The 14,868-nt window shown below is 48.9% G+C and overlaps 1 protein-coding gene across 10 annotated transcripts in view; it reads right to left on the bottom strand.

Annotated features, from left to right (window-relative positions):
* Window positions 1-14,671, bottom strand: part of TNIP1 (TNFAIP3 interacting protein 1) — a 58,196-nt gene extending 43,525 nt beyond the window's left edge. For 2 of the 10 annotated variants that reach the window (XM_017875754.1, XM_017875745.1), the window contains exon 1: window positions 8,409-9,127. The gene's annotated coding sequence lies outside the window, so the exon portion shown is untranslated. The other 8 variants (XM_017875753.1, XM_017875751.1, XM_017875748.1 and 5 more) reach the window with 7 other exon arrangements.
* Between the last annotated feature and the right edge of the window lie 197 nt (window positions 14,672-14,868).

Here is a 14,868-nt window from a genome sequence, read left to right as displayed (position 1 = left end):
GCTGAGTCACCCACTGAAGAATGTTCTTTCTCAATGACAACAACCTGCATGTATGCCTAACTGGTGAGAACAAAGTTCTCGTGTAGAAAAGTGTGCTTGAGGGCTGGGTGCGGTGGCTTATGCCTGTAATCCAACACTTTGGGAGGCTGAGGCGGGCGGATCACCTGAGGTCAGGAGTTCGAGACCAGCCTAGTCAACATGGCGAAACCCAGTCTCTACTAAAAATACAAAAATTAGCCAGGTGTGGTGGCACATTCCTGTAGTCCCAGCTACTGGGGCGGCTGAGATAAGAGAATCGCTTGAACTTGGGAGGCGGAGATTGCAGTAAGCCAAGATCGTGCCACAGCACTGACAGAGTAAGGAGGAGCTTTTACTAGCCCTGTCCAAAAAAAAGAAAAAAAAAAAAGGCCTGGCGCGCGGTGGCTCAGCCCTGTAATCCCTAGAGGCACTGTTGGGAGGCCCCGAGACGGGTGATCGACGAGTCCGAGGAAGATGGAGACGCTATCCCGAGCTAAACACGGAGTTGAAACTTTACCGTCTCTACCAAAAAAAATAATACAAAATAAACTTAGCGCCGGAGCAACTGGTGGCGGGCGCCGTAGTTTTTTCCCAGCTACTTCCAGAGGACTGTTTATTGCAGGACGAATGCGTAAACGCTTGCCGGGAGGATAAGGAGGCCTTGCATGAAGCTGAGACTCTGGCCACTGCACTCCATGCTGCGCTGTACTAGAGTCAAGACTCCGTCTCAAAAAAAAAAAATGTGTGCTTGAGGAGGTGCGACTTACCTAATGGGGCAGAAGTAACTGATTGATTCAGTAATGCCCTATGTAGGAATCTAGAGATTTTTGCATCAGCACACACAGAAGCTGGACAAAAATGTGCACTGCCACATGCTTTGTAATAGACATTTTTGCTATTCTTGAATGTCCATCAAGAAGGGACTGGTTAAACAAACTACCATTCATTTGATGGAATACTGTATAGCCATCAAAAAGAACGGGGTAGATTGCTTGGCAATGATACAGGAAAATGCCCATAAAATACAAACCAAAGTGCAGATTTATATGTGTAACAGGATGCTATTTTTTTCAAAAACACATAACTCTGTGTGTGTATGTGTGTGTGTGTGTGTGTGTGTGTGTGTATACGGAATCTTAAATGTGCATAGAAAAAGGCCTGGAAGCCCAGTGCTTTGGGAGGCCAAGGTGGGAGGATTGCCTGAGGCCAGGAGTTCAAGACCAGCCTGGGCAAAAAGCAAGATCTTGTCTCTATTAAAAAAATTCTTTTACATTAGCGGAGCATGGTAGCCCATGCCCGGAGTCCCAGCTACTTGGAAAGCTGAGGTGGGAGGATCACTTGAGCCCAGGAGTTCGGGCTACAGTGAGCTATGATCATGCCACTGAACTCCAGCCTGAGTGATACTCTGTCTCTTTAAAAAAAAAAAGAAAGAAAGAAAGAAAAAGAAGAAAAGAAAAAAGTCTCAAAGGATACATACCAAACTGCTACTAGTACACTGCTCTACAGAAGGACCTGGGTAAGGAACTAAAACCAAAAGAAACTTTTGTTTTACCTATGCTATTTTAACTCTTTACATGGGAAAACTAGTCCTATTCTTATACAATTATAAAATTAATTTTTAAATACGATGGGGACAGAGGAAGGGGAAAGGAAGGAGAGAGAAGACAACTGTCACTTTTTTACTTTATATCTTTTGTACTGCTTGAGTTTTGGGGGGTTTTCCCCAATAATCATGTGTTATTTGGGAATTTTTTTAAAGGGAAACTTTAAAATATTTTTTAAAAAAAATTTAAGTGAGCTGGGTGCAGTGGTGCATGCCTGTCGTCCCAGATACTCCAGAGACAGAGGCAGGAGGATAGCTTGAAACCAGAGTTTAACCCTGTAATGCCCCTGCCTCTAAGAGGTAAGATGCCAATTTTGGGGATTCCCCTTACACAAAATATGGTGGAAAGAGGGTTTCACAGATTCAAATCCCAGCTATGATCCCCTCCCGAATGACCCTGGGCAGGCCTCACTTTCCTTGTTTCTCCCTACGGAAATGTTGCAAGGACCAAGTAGGAACCATAGAGTTCTCTGTAAACCTCAAAATGCTACCCAGACAGGAGCAATAATGGCTGTCAAGGAGCTAGAAAGGAAAAGGCTGGACAGCGGCTGAGGTACTCGGATAAAAGCCAAAGATGCCTTGTGTTAACAACAAGAAGCTGAAAGCTACCTAAAATGAAGAGGAAAATGAATAAATACATTGTGGCAATTTCCTACCAGGGAATACTATACAGCAGTGAAAAAACATGAGCCACAGCTGGAGCTACGAACGGAAGAATCTGGGTCTCGCTCTGTCGCCCAGGCTGGAATGCAGTGGCATGATCTCAGTTCAGTGCAACTTAAACCTCCTGGCTCAAGTCATCCTCCCACCTTCCTTCTCAAGTAGCTGGGACTTCAGGCATGCGTCATCACACCCAGCTAATTTTTGTATTCTTTGCAGAGATGGAATTTCGCCATGTTTCCCAGGCTGATCTCAAACTCTGGGGTCAAGAGATCCACCTGCCTGCTCTGCCTCCCAAAGTGCCAGGATTATAGGCATGAGCCACAGCGCTCAGCCTAAATAACGTTTTTAAATATAAAAAAAACTATGTATTATTTAGGGATGCACACATTTATTTAAAAAAAAAAACTTTAAAGAAATGCAAGAAAAAAAAGCCACTAAATTCAGAACACTTGTTTCTTGTTGGTGGCTAATGGAGAAATTTTAGGTGATTGTAAAATGTGTTATTTCTTAAACCAGATGAGTGAGCGTGCAGGTGCCTGCATGTTACCCTCTATATCTGACAGACTCCTTCATTTTTTCTCTTTTCTTTTTACTGTATTTTTTGCTTTTTTTCTGCTTCAACTTTTATTTTAGATTCAGGGGGTACATGTGCAGGTTTGCTACCTGGGTGTACTGCGTGATTAGGGCAGGGATGATCCCATCACCTGGGTACTGAAAACAGTTCCCAACAGTTTTTCAACCCTGCCTCCCTCCCTCCCCACTCTAGTAGTCCCCAGTGTCTACTGTTGCCGTCTTTATGTCCATGAGTACCTGTATTTAGTTCCACTTATAAGTGAGAAAATGCAGCATTTGGTTTTCTGTTCCTGTGTTAATGTGCTTAGGACAATATTTTCTAAAAGTCTATGTTGCCAGTTTCCCAGGGACCGGATCAGGCAAGAGTTGCACCTGCAGAGACAGAAATGGGTGGAGAGGGACCAAGGCTCCTGAGACTGCTGCTGAAGCTGACTGTAATGAAGGCAGAGGATGAGCAGCCTGAAGGCCAACAGAGAGCCTGGCCAGTGCTCTGCCGTGTAGGTGGAGACCGAGCCAAAGGCCCTTGACTCATAGGGCAGTCCCATACCTGCCCTGGCCTCTCAGCGTGACTCCTTGGTGACACAACTCCCACAGCACCCACACACCTACACCCACTTCCCCCCCACACATACGCCTGCCTGGGCTGCCCGGTTTGTCCACTGTGTAGGTGCTCAAGGACACAGAGCTCCTGCCTCTCAAGGAACAGCCTCAGGGTGAGGTCCTTGGGAGAGAAGAGTTCAGCTCTGCACAGAGCAGCCCTCAGACAAAGAGCCAACTGCTGCTCGCCAGTCACCCGTTCCAATCTGAAGAGTGACTGACCTGGGCCAGTCATGGGAAAATCATCAGGAACTTCCCACAACGGTCATGGTGGCTGCCAAGGTCTTTCTCTGGGGGTTGGGAGCTGTGCTCCCCCACAGAACAAGGGGACCCAGCTACCCTGTGCCTTCCTGTGGCAACTCTCTGGAGGATGCCCGGATACCCTCCCTACAGATGGCCAGGGAGAGGAGGGACAGGCACTGCGGGCATGTGGGGACATAGCAGCAGAATCTAGGAGGGCAGGCACAGCAAGGCCTGGCCAAGGGGGAAACCAGGAGCTGCCAGAGCCAAAGAGAGGGTGACCCAGTCTTTGGTTTTTGGTTGTTACAGAGTTTTTAAGACTTGGAAGAGAATGCCCTGAGATGCCAGACAGTGAAACGTTTTCATTCTGCAGCTGGGAAACCAAAGCCGACAAAGGGGAACAGACATGCCCACAGCTGCATGGGACAGCAGTAGCACAGAAGAGATGCATACCCCGTCCTCTGGTGACCACTGTGCACTCTCTTACCACACCATGCTACTGCTCAGCCTCTCTCCCTCCCTCACAGTGGTCAGGTAAGCAATGAGGGAAAATGATGGAGGTGAGAAAGGAAGAACCCACGCTGATGTGGGCCCACAAAAGAAAGAAGTCTGGAACAGCACTGGAAGGGGCTGCCTACAAGGTGGAGAGTGCCCTGATCCCAGGAGTCAGGGTCATGCAGAGGGGCACCAGGGCTGTTGAGGGAATTCAGGCCAAGTGTCTTCAAAGACCCACCCACATCTGAGTTTCTACAACCCCAAACAGGGACAGATGCTTGAGACAAAGCCAAAGACAACTCATCCAGAGGGGACACAGCATGGTCCACAGGTGGCAGAGGGTTGAAGGCAAGTGTCTTAGTCTGCTTTCTGCTACTATTCTGTTGAATATCACAGACTTGTAATTTATAAAGAACGAGTTTATCTGGCTCATGGTTCTGGATGATGAGAAATCCAAGTGCATGACACCACCATCTGGCAAGGGTCATGCCAAGGTGGAAGACAAAAGAAGAAAACCAGCGATTGAAATAGAGAGAGTACTGACCAAACTGGCCCCTTGTATAACTAACCTCCCCCTCCCCCCGCCCTGTGATAGTGACATTTATCTATTTATGAGGGCAGAGCTGACAAACCATTCATGAAGCAGAGGGATTATGTTTCCAACATATGAACTTTTGGGGGACACATTCAAACCTTAGCAGCAAGTTATCCAGCGCACAGAACATCAAACCAGTCTCATCATCTCCTACTGGAATCCTGTTAATGATTAGCATCATTAATGATAATAGCAACGACCATTTACTGAGCTCTTACCACACCGTTGGCCCATGCTGAGTGCTTGCCACATACTGTCCCATTAATTCCCACCATTCTAAGAGGTAGCACTGATGTCATACAGAGCTGACAGGTGAGGATGCAGAGGCCCAGAGTGACAGACACAGCACCTACCCAGGTCTGCCAAGTACTGAATCATGTGCTCTTCACCAGGGGTGCTCAAGGAGCAGCCCGGACCAGTGGCACTGGCACTGCCACCATCCACTGGATCAGAGGCTCTGGAGTTGCAGCCCAGCAATCTGTGTTTAACAACCACCCTCTACCTCCACCCCCAGGATTCTGATGCATGCTCAAGTTTGTGTACCAACTGCTCTGACCATTTCCCCATGTTGCTAAGGAGAAAAATCAGTATTTCTGAGTCTGGTATCAAAATCCTTTAGGGTATTTCCCAGGCCAACTTGTCAATTCTCTCAACCTAGGAGAGGCTGATTCCAGATATTCTGACTAGTCTACTAAGTCCCAGAACAGACCCAGGTTCCACTCTGCACTTCATCATTTTTTTAGGGTCCGACTTTGAAGTCACTTCCCTCCAGAAGAACCCCCTCAACCATCTGGTGCCCCCAAATTACTCTGCACTCCAGTTATACCTATGCCAATCCGACTCATTTGGCACTTACTGGCACACAATGCCTTTCAGGTCTCACTCATAGCACATCTCCCCATTTGACCAAAAGTTCCTGGAAGGCAAAGCCAGCTCCTTATGCACCTGTGCATCAAGAACACTGCATGGTACTGGGCGCAGGAGCCATCAGGAAATGATGCTTGGGAGAGCACTGGGAGAGCAGACTCTGGTTCTACTCCTGCCTTCTCATCTTTAGGCCTTAGTTTCCTCATTTGTGAAATGTGCCATTATTCTACTCATTCACTGAACAAACTCAGAAAAGCCATCCACCAGGCACTCTTCTCCCGCTACAGAAATACACTCGAGAGGACTAAGGAGGTCCCTGCTCACCCTCTTCTATTCTAGGAAAAGTGAAAGACAATAAACAAACACTAAAAATAATTTGCCAGACACTAAGTTCTATGCATACGCTTTCTCATTAGCAAATAAACGAGATTCTTTCATAGCATGATACATGCATGAGAAAAGTAAAATAGTAATGACAGAAAGTGAAAAAAGGGGCTGCTTTGCATAAAAAGATCAGGGAAGGCCCCTCTGAGGAGCTGACATTTGAGCTGAGACTTGATCGATAAGGAAAAACCAGTCATGGGAAAAGCTGGGGAAACATGTTCTGGGCAGAGGGAACAGCACGTTTGAAAGCCTAAGGATGAGAACAAGTTTGGCTTGCTGGAGGGGGAAAAGCAGGCCAGCATGGTGTGGCCAAATCACAGCGGGTAAAACAGTAACCAGTGGGTTGGCGAGAGAGGCAGACAAACAACCACCTACAACGCTGCCTCACTCAAATCAGGTCGGCCTGACCCAACCAGGACATCCGGGCCCCAAGTCACAGGCAGCACTGGGGGTAAGGGTATGACTCAGACCCCACAGCTTCCTGGGGCCCCAAAAAACCTGGTGGGGGTATCCAGGGGTAGGCATCAACCCTCAGCATGAGTGCCATGCCATACCCATGGAACACCCAAGACTGGGAGACAAACACGGTTACATAAGCGTGTAGAACATTGCACACTCCCAGTGGCAGCTTCCAGAGGGGCATGATCAATTGCTTCCATGAAGTGCCAGTCCCTGATCACATTATTTTCCCGGGACACAGCAGGACAGCACCCTTGGTCAGGGAAAAGGGAACACGGTCCAGGATTCAAGGGTTGCTAGTCTTGGGAAAGTCTTAACCTTCTCTAGGCCTCAGTTTCCTCATCTGAAAATTAAGAGTTGTTAGAAAGATTAAGAGAGGCTGGGTGCGGCGGCTCACACTTGTAATCCCAGCACTTTGGGAGGCTGAGGCAGGCAGATCACTTGAGGTCAGGAGTTTGAGACCAGCCTGGCCAACATGGTGAAACCCCGTCTCTACTTAAAATCAAAAAATTAGCCGGGCATGGTGGCGGGTGCCTGTAATCCCAGCTACTCGGGAGGCTGAGGTAGGAGAATAGTTTGAACCTGAGAGGCAAGTTGCAGTGAGCCGAGATTGCGCCACTGTACTCCAGCCTGGGTAACAAAGTGAGACTCTGTTTCAAAAATTAAAAAAAAAGATTAAATGAGATAGAGAATGTAAGCACTGTGCCCAGCACATAGTAAGCTATTAGCATTAGCACTATCAGTTTTTTCACTGCCTCACTTTCTTCTGTTGCAAAACAGAGAACACCACGGGGATGCTGAGTTTGTACTAATTAATATTCTACCCTCCTAATACAATTCTACCCTCCTTTGTCAAGGATTTTTCTTAAAAATTCTGAGTCCCCTTTTCTGACCTCTCATCAGATGCCAAATTCCCCTCTATCACACCCCATTGTTTGGAAAATGAGTAAGTGCTGATTAAATCCCATTTTGACGGCACTGTGAAAAAAAAAAATGATGCATTAGGAATCTACACATTTCCCTGCACTGTCATTCTGCAAGGGGGTGGGGAAGGACGTTGCTGCTTCTTCTGCATCATCCACAAAAGTCCCTCCCTCCCCCTACCAAAACACAATTTCTCACCCAGTCGCACAAAATTCCCATCTGCTCCTGTACACACAATGAATGTACAACGCACACGTGCACACAAATGTCCTACAGTGGAAAGGTCAGCCTTCAAACTCCATCCCCAGAAGCACTCCTGGAAACTCATCTATCCCGCACATGCACTCTCCAACAATGTGCATGCAAAACATGTTCAACAGACATAGTATAATAGGAACTCTGGAGCCAAATGCCTGAGTTCAGATCTGACTTTGCAACTCACAGCTGTGTGACTTCAAGCTCCAAGTACCTCGGTTTCCTAAAGTATAAAATGGAGATAAAAACAATGTTTAGGATGGAAGTGACAATTAAATTAGTCTAATACACGTAGAGCGTTAAGATCAGAACTTGGAAAGCGCCCAATAAGAATTATTATTTTCCTCCTCGTGACATATGTACACTGCTTCCACAACTTTATACGAAACTCCTGACGCCGCGTAGGCAACTCGTCTCCACAGGGTAGACACCCAAACGGCCGCAGCGCTGCCCGTACCCGGAGGGTCTGCGCACTGTACAGCCGCCCCACGCCGTTCCCAGGCGCGCTGCCCCGCGCAGTGCGCACGCGCGCCCCCCACCAGCTCCAGCGCCAAGCAGGGAGTCCCCTCGCTGCCCTGCCTGGCAGCTGGCGGAGAGGCCCCGGGACCTCGCGCGCCGGGCCCGGGTGCACAAACCATCTTCCCAGCTCGCGCCCCGCCACCACCGAGGCTCTGGACAATCTGGGCCCGGCCTCCCTTCTTCCCCTCCATCCCCTCTCCGGCCCGACCAGCTTACCCGAGGACCGGGAACTTTGGGACACAGCGCCCCGCTTGCTGCGTCCAGCCCCGAATCCAGGGACGGGGCAGCGGCCAGGGGCAGGCTCCGGCCCCCCGTAGCAATCCTCGGGCTCCTGGGCGGGGGCAGGGGGACCCGGCTGAGGACTAGGAAGTGCCGGGGGCCTAGCCGGGCCGCCCCACCCCTGGGAAAGTCCCCGGAGACTGGCAGACCGCTCGCCCAATCGTGCTGCGCGCTCCGGGCGCGCCCACGGCCGCCAGGGGTGGGACCGAGCGAGGTAAACACAGGCTGCCCGCGGTTCCGGGGGCCCGCGGTGTCATCACGTCCCCTCGGCGGCCTTCCCCTCTAGGAGCGACCTCGCTGGCGCCACCGTCCCGGGCCCGCGCGGCCCCTTGCCGCACTCCCAGCCCCGGAATCCCCTGGCGGAGGCCTGGGGCCACCTTGAAAGTCGGAATGTCAGAGCGGAGGCGAGCCACAGAGACCACCTAGACCCTTCCTTGTGGCGAGGGGCGAGAGCTGGGAACGGACCTGCCAAAAGGCACGTAAGCATTTGGCAGTAAGCCAGAACTGGAGCTCAGGGTCCGAGTTCCGTCCAGGGCGCTCCAGGACTCTTCTTAACGAAACTATAGAAATTCCAAGCTGAAAGGACCCGTAAAGACTCTTACCACTAACATTTTTTGCTCCAGACATTGTAAAGAATTCCCAGACATTGTAAATGCTTTGCGTGCATTATTTTCTTTGCACAATCACCCTAGTGAGGTGGGTTTTACTACCTTTTCTTAAAATAAATAATATTTGAGTCACAAAAAGGTTAGATGACCTTAGTAAAGGGCTGAATCAAGATTCAAACCCAGGTGGGCAAATCCAGAAGCCGCCTTCCACCCTACCTAACTATATGTGGGCTAGATAATCCCAGCAGACTGGGATTTCCTAGACCGGTAAGGAACAGAAACTTGCTTTAAGGGTAGGAAAGCTTTTAAAAGTTTATCCTTTTATTTTAAAAGAGAGAAAGGTAAATTTTAATTCCAAAAGTAGAAGGCCTAACCTTGGAATAAAAAATAGCTCTTTAAACTAAATATAGCTTTATGAAAAACCTATTGCAAAAGACTCATTTCACTGGTACTGTTGAAAACTTAGTCATTGACAGGCCCTCATCCTCAAAAAGAATTAGGGGAAAGGGTTTGGGGAACTGTTTAATACACACCCTCATTTTACAGAAGAGAGACTCATCAATCAACTGTGACTTCGCGATAATACACAGGCAGACGCTTGCCCAAATTAGATACCTAATCTGGGGATTCTCCTTTAAGGTTTTGTAACGTCCTAGGGTTCCTTCAGTTACTTCAACGGTGTTATTAGATCTTCAAAACGATATTCATTCTAGTTTAATTATGAGAAGAATTACACTTATGGCTTGATTCAAAAGGGAGGAAGGGAGGGAGGAAGCGATGCAAACACCAAAGCACCACTGAGGGTCACCACTGGGGGGATCTTACAGAGAAATTGGGAATCCTGGCCCTGGTTCACATAGCAGCTCCCAGGCATCATCTCCACCCATCAGGTCCCCACCTGCCAGTTTTCTTCCTGCTCTTTGCCTGTACTTCCCAATTCTCTTCCTGCAATGCTGTCTTCCTATTCCCAACCCACATGTTCTCCACCCCCACCCTCTATCCACTGAAAACTAAAATTTACCTAAAAATGACTGGTCTCTAATTACTTGCATTTTGTTTCCACACTATTTCAGCTCTTTTTGTAGCATGTCTGGCCTTAGCTGGGCAGACAGTTTCATTTCTCAAAGTGCCCGCTAGGAATTCTCAAGCTTGACGTAAAATAGCATTCAGTCATCTTTTATCTGATTTCCTAGTTCTGGATCCTTTTCTTAACAGTTACAATTTGTGAGAAAACTTGTTTATTTATAAGTCGTGACTACCCCCACCCCTTCCATTCTTTTAAGTCTTGGTTTGTCTTCAGGGTATTCCACCCTGATAGAGGCCCTGGAGCCCATTGATAACAAACCCCTATTTGACAGATAGGTAAATTGAGTCCTCTGTCTAGAAAAGGACTTGCTCTAGGCCACACACAGAGTGACACAAGCGGGATTGGAATCCAGGGCCTTGGCTCCCAGTCCTGTGTGCTTGGTCTGCTGTACCAAGTTGTCTTCACAACGATATGATTTTTCTCACTGTCTTGCAGAAACTCACCACTGTCGTAAACACAGGCTATGAATCGAACTAATGGGATTCCAATCCCTGCTCAGCCACTTACTACCTGGGTGGCCCCTCTAAGCCTGAGGCTACTGTCTGGAAAATGGGGGATAATATACCTATTCCTCATGTGATCATGAGGATAAATTGGATAATGCAAATAAAGCCCAAGGCTCAGCACACAGTAGGCATTCAAGAAATGATAGTGGTGTCTAGTTGTGGGCTGCATGCATTGGGTGGAACTTTGCTGTTAAACTCTGCAGTGCAACCTCACCAGGCTCTATCCCACCATACACATCCTCTCTGAGACCCTAGCCTCTGGGGGCGTGGCAGGAATGGGAGACAGGCCCCCTAGCCTGGCACTGCCTGCTACCCTGTGGTCTGGAAGGGAATTTCCAACTCAAGAAGCTGGGCCTGACGCTGGGAGCTGAGTGACTCAGGCAGGTGCAACCTCTTGTTCTTCCAGAGTAATGACAAGCACTCGCACAAAGCCACACCCAGAAGGAAGATCAAACTGCCTTTGTTTTGTTTTGTTTTATTTGGTTTTGTTTTAAAGCACACAACTTCTCAATCTCCTTTCTGCTACTCCCTCCTCCACCACCTCTACTGAGGTAGCTACAGAGTCAGACCCAGATACACATTTGAAGGAAATAAAAAACATACAAAAAATCCATCTATAACCAACTTAACTCTAGACCAAGTGCCAGAAGAGGGGTGGAAGCTGCATAATAAAAGCATTAAAAGGTAACATATGGAGTATTTGCTGTGTGCTAGCTCTGCGCTTTTATTCATAATTTGTCTCCCAACCAGCTTATGAGGTTGGTACCATTATCATCCACATTTCACAGATGAAACTGAAGCTTTGAAGTATTAGATGACTTGCCCAAGGTCTTACAGCACAGCAAGTAACCAGAGCTTGAAGATCCAGGCTCTTAAATGCTTAACACTCTTAAGCATCAGGCTCCAAAGTCCTGCCAGCTATCAAGACATAGAACTCAGAATGCCAGGCTTGAAGGGTCTTTAGAAATAGTCAACCCAGGCAGGGCATGCGGTGGCTCACGCCTGTAATCCCAACACGTTGGGAGGCTGAGCCAGGCGGATCCCCTGAGATCTGGAGTTGAAGACCAGCCTGGCCAACATGGTGAAACCCTGTCTCTACTGAAAATACAAAAATTAGCCAGGCGTGGTGGCGGGCACCTATAATCTCAACTACTCGAGAGGCTGAGGCAGGAGAATCACTTGAACCCGGGAGGTAGAGTTTGCAATGAGCCAAGATCACACCATTGCACTCCAGCTTGGGGACAAGAACAAGACTTCATCTCAAAAAAAAAAAAAAAAAAAAAAAGAAATGATCAACTCAGTCTTTTCATTGTAAGGCTGGAACCACACCAAGGGCCAGAGAGGGGCAGGGATTTGCGGGAGGTCTTACGTTGAGTTTATGATTCATACACAGAACAGAACCCAAGTATCCTACTCCCAGCACAGTGCTATTTCCACATACCCCAGATTGGAAATGGAGCATCTAAATCAAACAAGCACATGCCTCATTCCATTAGGAGAATGAGTGAATCAGGGCCTTGGCTAGGGGAGAATGGAATTCGGGGAGCAGCTAATGAACTAGGAAAAGAGCAGCCCTGGGTCCCTTCCTTGGAAATAGCCTGAGGCAATCTCAGGAGTGTAAAACCCTCCAGTGGATTCTAGGTACTTTTTGGTGCTGGGTGTAAGTGTATATTAGAGAGAGATTTTGATGATAGTTAAATGAGATAATGCACGTCAAGCACATGATACTGACTAAAATTGTTCTAGGCAATTGTGGCAGTTTTTGGTAAAAAGTAAATAAATGAGCAGAGTCCATGGTCCCAGCTTCTCTCCTCTGCCTAAGAAGACATTTTTAATTCTCTCTATCCACCTCCCAAATACCTGCATGAGGAGGTAGTTGTATCTTCAGAAGTTTTCACATTTATTCAGCACCTTAAGGTGAATGAAACCATTTCATATCCACAACTTGCCCGTTTCCTAAGAGACCGTCATGCAGAGGATAAGGTGTGGGCTCTGGCCTCTGGGCTTAAATCACAGCCCTGCCACTTACAACTCTGTGCCTTGGTTTCTTTATCAATGACATAAAGATTATAACTGTGCCCAATTCACAGGATGGTGATGATCAAATGCCATAGGGCTTGGCCTCAGTGAAAGGTGGCAATGATCATTATGATCATCAGTCCTGTGAGGCAGCAGGGATTGCTTCTCTCCTTTCCCCAGGAGGACCCCAAGGCGTGGAGCTGGGGAGCAGCTTGCCCTAGACATCACACTGTCCTCTGAGGAGCTGGGCCTAGAAGGCATTGCTGCTGACTATTCTCCAGGCTCTTTCCCCTCTTCCCCCTTCTCTATCCCAACTATTTTCCCTGTGTCCCTGGGCCTGCCTGTTACACTTCAGTTTCTAGGGCACCACTGGAGGAGAGGAAAGGCAAAGTGACACGGGGGGAAATTCCCAGCCTCGTCACATAGTCACATACGCGGCCTAGCCAAGCCCCTCCCACAGTTCCTAGGAACCCTGGGTCTCCCGACTCCAGCTTCTCTCCCCCTGGCCTCTCCGTCTCCAGGTCAGGGTGTCAAGCTGGATCTGGGCTTGCATCCAGGGTTGCCCCTCGTCATCCTCCTGGAAGTGGGAACAGGTCAGCCAGGCTCAGCCTGCCCCAGCCTCTCAGGAAGTTAGACCTACAAAACCGGAGCATTTCCTAATCCTGGGAAGCCCTAACAGGGCCCTGAGAGCAACCCTCTTTCAGTCCCACCCACCTTCCTCCCTGTCCTCTCCCACACCCTCTTCTTCTAAGGCCCCTCCCCGCTCTCCCTCCATTCCTCTGTAGCCTAGAAGCCACCATCACACTTGGCCTCTGTTCCTTGCCTCTTCTAGCCAGGGACTTCCCTGGACTGTGAAAAGATGCCTGGGGAGGGGATGAAGAGGGCCATTTGGATGAGCTGGCCTTTTCTTCATCATTCCTGGTTCCAGAGTTTCCTCATTCTTACGGTAATTTTTATGGACCACTCAGGATACAGGAGTGAACCAATCAGACCCGCTTCCTGCTCTCTCAGAGCTAACAGACTCTCAGGAGCCATATGGGGCTATCTAAATAAGTAGAATTAAACTAAAATTAAATAGAATTTTAGTCCAGATTTTCTAAGTAATCAAAGAGGAAGCTGCATCAGCTGTATCTGCCTGCGCTTGGCCCACTCCCTGTGCCCTGGGCTCTCTGTTAAAGGTTCCACCACAAAAGAGTCCAGCGGCCCTAGAAGCAGAGCAGGCAGGAGAGAAGCAAGAGATCCTGTTGCTCCAGTGTTAAAGAGGGCCTCAGCCTCCATTGTGTTCCCCTCAGAGGCAGCATCGATTCTTGGTCTCTTCCTATCTAGCTGCAGACTTCTAATGTGCCCAATACACACCTGTACACTTCCCATCAAAAATTCACACACACACAGACACACACTGTACACACAGATACACAAACAAATACAGTCACCAACTTACACCCACACAGACACATACACACCTCAGGGATCTGACACAACACAGGCATTCTCACACACACAAACACCCACATCCATGTTCACACTCGCACACCTCCCTTTTCTTGAGGGAAGAAGACAAAAATAGGCTTTTCTTTTCCCTTTGGAAAAGCTAGTAACAACTAGAGAGAAAAAGACTGGCCAAGAAGGCAAGGCCAGAAGAAGAAACGAGATGCGGGAGAGAAGACAGCGGAGGAGGCTGGGTGAGGAGCAGGGGCTGGGAACCCAAGACTTGGGTGGGAAGAGCAAGCTGGGCTGGGAGCAGCAGACCCTGGCTGGCAGGACATGGGAGGCCAGGTGGCTCTTGGCATGGAGCTGGGGTTATCTGCTGACCCCAGCACCCTTGTGCGGTGGGTCCATTCCCCTGTCCTGGCCACCCACCCCCATCTGGTCACTCACCTGGGGAAGGGCAGGAGAATACCAGGCTGTGTGCACCGGGGGCGGCTGTCCCTGCGAAGGCTCCTCGGCTCACTGTGCTTCTGCAGGAAGGAGGGCTGGGCTGAGCTGACTTTTAGGCAGGAGGGGAATTCCCCGAGATGGAGGAGCCGCCACCAGGCAGCCCCGCAAGGCCCAGCTGAGGCCCCATCCTGCCCCCTGGCAGAGCAGAGGGCCCTTATTTGTCAGCCTCCACCTGTCACTTCCCAGACTGGCTGTCCCGTGCTGTGAATTCCCAGGGAGTTGGTGGGCGGGGGGGGGGG

The sequence above is a fragment of the Rhinopithecus bieti genome, unplaced genomic scaffold (assembly GCF_001698545.2).
Source record: "Rhinopithecus bieti isolate Rb0 unplaced genomic scaffold, ASM169854v2 scaffold_7673, whole genome shotgun sequence".
In the NCBI taxonomy this organism is placed as follows: domain Eukaryota; kingdom Metazoa; phylum Chordata; class Mammalia; order Primates; family Cercopithecidae; genus Rhinopithecus; species Rhinopithecus bieti.
Note: the sequence above shows the minus strand (reverse complement) of the source record. Positions and strands in the feature narration are given on the sequence as shown.